Below are 6,816 nucleotides of genomic sequence, written 5' to 3' on the forward strand. Positions count from 1 at the left end.
GTGTGTGTGTGTGTGTGTGTGTGTGTGTGTGTGTGTGTGTGTGTGTGGTTGGGGGTGTGCCAGCGGGAGTGAACAAGATAGGGTTTCTTCCACATAATCAAAACCGACGCTGTAATACAGTTGATGGCACAAAATGCCACCTCAGGCACAGCTGTCGACAGAACAAGATGGGACATGCTACTATACGTTCTGGCTCTGAATAGAGCAAGCACGTCATTCTATTTATGCTGGGGCCTCACAAAAGTTATTGCTCTATGGAAACTCACTGTGAATGGTAATCAAGAGGTTGATCACATTCTCGCTGTAACCAAAGACCCTGGATTCTAATTCAGGTCTTTGTTGGCTCCAATAGCCCAGCTCATTAGCTCACTCAGAGCTTTGCTATTCATTTAGCTACTTAAATGTGACACCTCAAAGCTCCGAGCTTGCTCAGTGACTGAGAGCCCAATGGGGTGAAGATGCTTGGAAGCCTTGTACAAGGCCAGGGTCACAGTGAAACCGGGACAAGCAACTGTAGGCTTGTCACCCGGTATGATGGCACTGTTCCAAAGAGTTGCCATGGGGCAGCTCCACAATTGTGCGCACAGCAGGATCCCACAACCGAGCTACAGAAGTCCGCAGCTCATAAGGTGGCCCTTCGGTTGAAAACACCCTCCTACCTAGTCTCATCCCATTTTGGCCCCATGGTCCTGCCCAATAATTATCTTTTAAAGCGCATCATTGAAACAGATTGTCAGCTCATTATCTCATAGTCCGGCTCTGGGATCCTGCTGTGCTTAAATGGGTTGCATTGCTATGAAAGGGTGACTATCATGAGCCTCCGTGATTTCTGTCGCCCCCACCATTGGCGGCTGTCCCTTTCAGTTGCCCGGGCCATGAGCTCTAGGATCCCCACACCCCCACCCCACCCCTCCCCAAACCCTTCTGCCTTCTTCTCCTTCTTTTAAGGCACTACCTCTTTGATGGACATACCTCCATACCCCTCCTCCCGTCCCTGACAAATCCCCAGTGCTGGCCCGGTGACAAAACGCTGCTCAGAAATGCTCCTTAGCGTGGGAGCAGGTTGACCGTGTTCAAGGTGATATACAAATGCAGGGTGCCGTGGCGGAGGTTTGGGGGGCGTGCAGGCGACACTGTCGGAGGTTGCTAACACAAGTCGTGGAGTCCCGAGCCTCACCCCTTCATAATGGTGGAACAATTGTGCGCACAGCAGGATCCCACCACTGAACTACAGACCTCCGCAGCTCAGAAGGTGGCCCTTCGGCCCGTCTTGTCTGCGCCAGTTGAAAACACCCTCCCAGCTAGTCTCGTCCCATTTTGGCCCCATGGCCCTGGATAAGTGAGACGCAATTAAAACTTTCTCCCGCATTTGGTGCCAATGGAAGACCATGCTGCTATCCTTGGCTGGCAGACTTTGGATGGGTAACGAACAGCCTCAAACACTGCCCATTGGCATTTATGTGGCACACCAAGTAGTGTCCTTGCCTCTGGGCCAGAAGCCCCCACGGCAAGGGCTGATGGCCATGGAAGATGGGTCATTGCGCTGCCAAAAAGGTCGACCGTCAAATCTTTCTGATTTACACCAGTGGCAGGCCGTAAGTACGAGACAGTTTTCTGTTTGGACAGAAACCCCCCCACCCATGGAGGGACAGCTTACCTCCCCCTTAAAAAAAATTCCTCATTCTCGTCTTGTCCACAGGTCATCCCCTTCTGAGGGACTACCAAGCTACTTGTTGACTTTTAACATAATTATTTAATCCCCTTTCTTTCCTGAACCAACCTGTTCAGTGATGTTATTACACACCTCTGGAGAAGGTGGGATGTGAACTCAGACCTCCCAGTTCAGGGGTGGGGACATTATCACTGTGCCACAAGGGGGCCCCTTTATTTTTAGAATTCATGGATGAGGGCATCACAGGCTAGGCCCAATACTTATTGCCCAGAGGGCAGTTAAGAGCCAGCCATATTGCTGTGGGCCTGGAGTCACATGTGGGCCAGAACAGGTAAGGATGGCAGTTTCCTTCCCTAAAGGGCATTAGTAAACCAGGTGGGGCTTTTTTTAACAATTGACAATAGATTCATGGTAATCATTAGATTCTTAATTGAATTCAAATTTCACCATCTGCTATGGCAGGATTTGAACCTGGGTCCCCATGCAATTATCTGGGTCTCTAGATTAACAGGTTAGCAATACTAGGCCATCACCCCAGCTCATGCTAACTTAGCACTGTGACCTTCGTGTCATGGAGTCATAGGGGTCTATGGCAACTGTCTATAAAGAAATCCAATTGGTCCCATTCCTTGGGCTTTCATACTCATAACCCTGGAAGTTTTTTTCCCTCGTGCACATGTCCTCTCAAAGTCATCCCCTGTCTCTGCTCCCAACACCCTCCAAATCATTTCACTCATCACGTCGATGAAACTCATTCTCTCAAACATCTCTTGCCCAGGACTTTAAATCTGTGGAAACTCTCCCCCAAGTCCCTTGAACATCAGCCCATGAGAACGCTTTTCCTTTATCTGCTCTATCTAAACCTATTTCCCCCTCAATGACGGGAACAATATCAGGCAACATCTCAAATTCTACAGAATTCTGTTACATACGATTAAGGTAACCATTGGGCAATTTTAAAGGAGATGTGGGATGTAGGTTTTTCACACAGAGGGTGGTAAGTGCCTGGAATGCACTGCCAAAGGAGGCACTGAAGGCAGATACCATGGCAATGTTTAAGAGACATCTTTACCAATACATGAATAGGCAGGGAATAAAGGGATACAGATTGCACAGAGGTTTTATGTCAGCACAGATGTGGCGGGCCGAAGGGCCTGCTCCTGTGCTGTACTGTCCTTTGATTGCTGAGTAGTTCGCTCATTATTCCTGAATCATCTTACGCTGACCTGACATTGGTTAGTGTGTCAGCTACACATTAGGGTTGTGTTACAGCTAAAAGAGCTATGCTTGACGTTTATAAAAAAATGTGTTCCTGGGATATTGCTGTTGCTGGCTAAGCCAGAATTTCTTAACTGCCCAACTGCATTCACCACATAAACACAGTGGCTACAAGAGCAGGGTAGAGGCTAGGAATATTACAGCGAGTAACTCACCTCACGACTCCCCAAAGCCTGAGGGTGTTGACTTGCTCGCCAACCTGGCTTGTTTTTGTTCAGACGTTTTGTCTCCATGTTAGGTAACATCGTCCATGAGGCCTCATGGACGATGTTACCTAGCACGGTGACGAAATGTCTGAATAAAACCAAGCCAGCTCAGCGAGCAAGTCAACAACCTCACCCTCAACCTGAGCTACAAATCTTTGCTAAAACTTTAAATCCTCAAAGCCTGGTCCCACCATCTACAAGGCACAAGTCAGGAGTGTGAGGGAATACTCCCCACTTGCCCCTGGATGGGGGCAGCTCCAACAACACTCAAGAAGCTCGACACCATCCAGGACAAAGCAGCCCCCGCTTGATTGGCACCACATCCACAACCATCCCACTCCCTCCACCCACCGACGCTCAGTCGCAGCAGTGTGTACTATCTACAAGATGCCCTGCAGAAATTCACCAAAGATCCTCACACAGCACCTTCCAAACCCACAACCACTTCCATCTAGAAGGACAAGGGCAGCAGGTACATGGGAACACCACCACCTCCCAGTTCCCCTCCAAGCCACTCACCATCCTGACTTGGAAATATATCGCCGTTCCTTCACTGTCGCTGGGTCAAAATCCTGGAATTCCCGCCCTAAGGGCGTTTTGGGTCAACCCACGGCACATGGACTGCAGCAGTTCAGGAAGGCAGCTCACCCCCACCTTCTCAAGGGGGCAATTAGGGACGGGCAATAAATGCTGAACCAGCCAGTGACGTCTAAGGCCCAGGCGTGTTAAAAGAAAAGTTGAGAGTCAACCACGTTTACCGGTATGGAGTCACGCGTAGGCCAGACCAACCAGGGGTGGCAGATTTCCTTCCCTAAATACGTTAGTGAACTGAATTCATTTTTTACAAAAATTGCCAGTGGTTACATGTTAGAACAGTAGTTTTAAAATTGAACACCAATTCCATCATTTCCCATGATTTGAACCCTGACCTGCAGAACACTAAGCCTGAGACTCAGGGTTGAGAACCCTCTGACATAACCATTGCTTCAGTGCCTGTGTCCTGCTGAAAGCCAAAAATTACTGAAAATCACAGTGGGTCAGGGCGCATCCATGGAGAGAGAGAGCGAGCTAACGTTTTGCGTATAGATGACCCTTCATCAGAGCCTCTTGCTGTCAGGATGGTCACAGACAAGTCGTGAGGGGGTGTTGTTTGGAAAGTCTGACTCAGCAACAACAACAACAACTGCCTTTGCCAGGTGGCCGCTATGCAAAGGTTGCAAGCAAGAAGTGTTCCACGTTACATAGCAGCCAGCCAACTAACTGAGATTACTCAGCAGGGCAGTGAAGTTAGTTGAAGGTGATAAGTGAAGCAGCTCACTTCTTCAAATGCTCCTTTACATCCAACTGAGGGGACAGATAGGTTTGTCCTCTCCACCTAGAGACAGTCACATGGGTGCAGCAGTGTAACTTCAGGATCAGAGGGGAGGGCTGTTCCTCTCGGAGGAGAGAAGGTCCGAGAGAAGGAGGGTGCGGAGCAGATTGGGAGAGCCTGTTGCCATTGGTGGGAGGGTCAAGGACTGGAACAAAAACAGAAGTTGCTGGAAAAGCTCAGCAGGTCTGGCAGCATCTGTGAAGAAACAAACAGAGTTAACGTTTCGGGTCCGGTGACCCTTCCTCAGAACTGGAGGACAGCCGTTGAAAGTTAGCAGTAAAAGGACCATAGACGAGGCTGAATAGGCTGGGGCTATTTTCCCTGGTGCGTCAGAGGCAGAAGTGTGACCTTGTAGTGGTTTATAAAATCATGAGGGGCATGGGTAGGATGGGTATATGAATAGGAAGGATTTAGAGGGATATGGGCCAAATGCTGACAAATGGGATTAGATTAATATTGGATATCAGGTCAGCATGGATGTGTAGGGCTGAAGGGTCTGTTTTGATGCTGTACTTCTCTACAACAATATGACACATGAAAAGAAACATTTTGTGCAGCGGGTGGTGAGGATCTAAACATACACAACAGAGCTACGAGCTGAGTCATTGAGTCATTGAGTCATACAGCTCAGAAACAGGCCCTTTGGCCCAACTCATCCATGCTGACCAGATATCCTAAATTAATCTAGTCCCATTTGCCAGCATTTGGCTATAAACCCTTCCTATTCATGTATCCATCCAGATTCCTTTTAAATGTTGTAATTGTACCAGCCTCCACCAATTCCTCTGGCAGCTCGTTCCATACAAGCTCCACCCTCTGCGTGAAAAAGTTGCCCCTTTGGGTCCCTTTTAAATCTTTCACCTCTCACCTTAACCCTATGCACCTCTAGTTTTAGACTCACCTACCCTGGGGAAAAAAAGACCTCGGCTATTCACCCCATCCATGCCCCTCATGATTTTATAAACCTCTATAAGGTCACCCCTGACCCTCCCACACTCCTGGGATGAAAAGTTCCAGCCATCCAGCGTCTCCTGAAAACTACCTCCGTTCCTGGAAACATCCTTGTAAATCTTTTCTGCACCCTCTCAAGTTTAACAACACAGCTTGCAGTGAGCTGACATTGACATGATGGGTCAAAGGCCTCCTCCTGTAATTATCTAATCCGAAGCCTCCTTGCCTTTCAACAGGCTCCATCTTCTCAAGGGCAATCAGAGAAGGAGAGCAAACACAGGCTGCGCTGGAAGCAAATTATTTCTTCAATTCCCTCATGGTCAGGAAAGGTGAGAATAAGTCTCAACCAAAGTTAATTATCGAGGTAAATAAGAATTTCTCCAGGGTACACATTCAGATCTAAAAATAGTTCTGTCTTGGGTGAAGGTGATACTAGAAGGACCCAGCCCCTGCACAGTGCCCTTCACTATAAGCTACCGAGTGGCTTTAGTCAGTGCTATTGCGAATGTACTGACTGCTTTTCAGTAAACACACTTATATCAGCAAGTTAACAGCTGTGAAGAAGTGTCAACCATCATTAAAATCCCATTTAAGTCCAATCTGATTGAGGGTGACCTGTCCCAGTGTGTTGCTGTAACCTTCTGTACTTTACTATATGGGGCTCCAAGTCATAGATTCACCTCACGTTCCTGGGACCTGTGTGATCATAAGGCAAACGACAGGGCTCTTGGTTTCACTGTCAAGGTCGGGTGGCAATGAGGTCTCCTCTTCCCAAGGGATCCACCAACACACAATCGTGAGACTTTGTCAGGACCTTCGGGAAATATCCTGGTGTGTGGAGCTGTCGTTACACACGCTGGAATCATCTCAGAATCCTTGGGTTGACACATTGGCACCAATCCTTTTTAGGTGATGATTTGAAGTTACCAATACCGCACAAAGACATCATGCTCCATATTGATAAACAGTAAATGTTTATTGTGCAGGATTTCAGAACTGTTTACATTTCATCTGAGATACTATCAGGCTCAAGTTGAGAGGAGGTGCTGGCTGTAGCACACACAAAAGACCTGGTTACCTCTTCCCAGGACCGGACCTGCTATGGGGGGGGAGCTTATCTCAATGATGTTGGAAATGCATTTCAGGCACCAATTTGTACAACACACCCACTAGCATAATGGTGTACCCCTGAAATTAATTAACAGGCAATTCACTGGGTCATCTCGAGAGAGAGCTCTATTCTGTATCTAACCCTGTACTGTCCCTGTCCTGGGAGTGTTTGATGGGGGAACAGTGTAGAGGGAGCTTTACTCTCTATCTAACCCCATGCTGTCCCT

The sequence above is a fragment of the Rhincodon typus genome, chromosome 39 (genome assembly GCF_021869965.1).
Source record: "Rhincodon typus isolate 14 chromosome 39, sRhiTyp1.1, whole genome shotgun sequence".
Lineage (NCBI taxonomy): Eukaryota > Metazoa > Chordata > Chondrichthyes > Orectolobiformes > Rhincodontidae > Rhincodon > Rhincodon typus.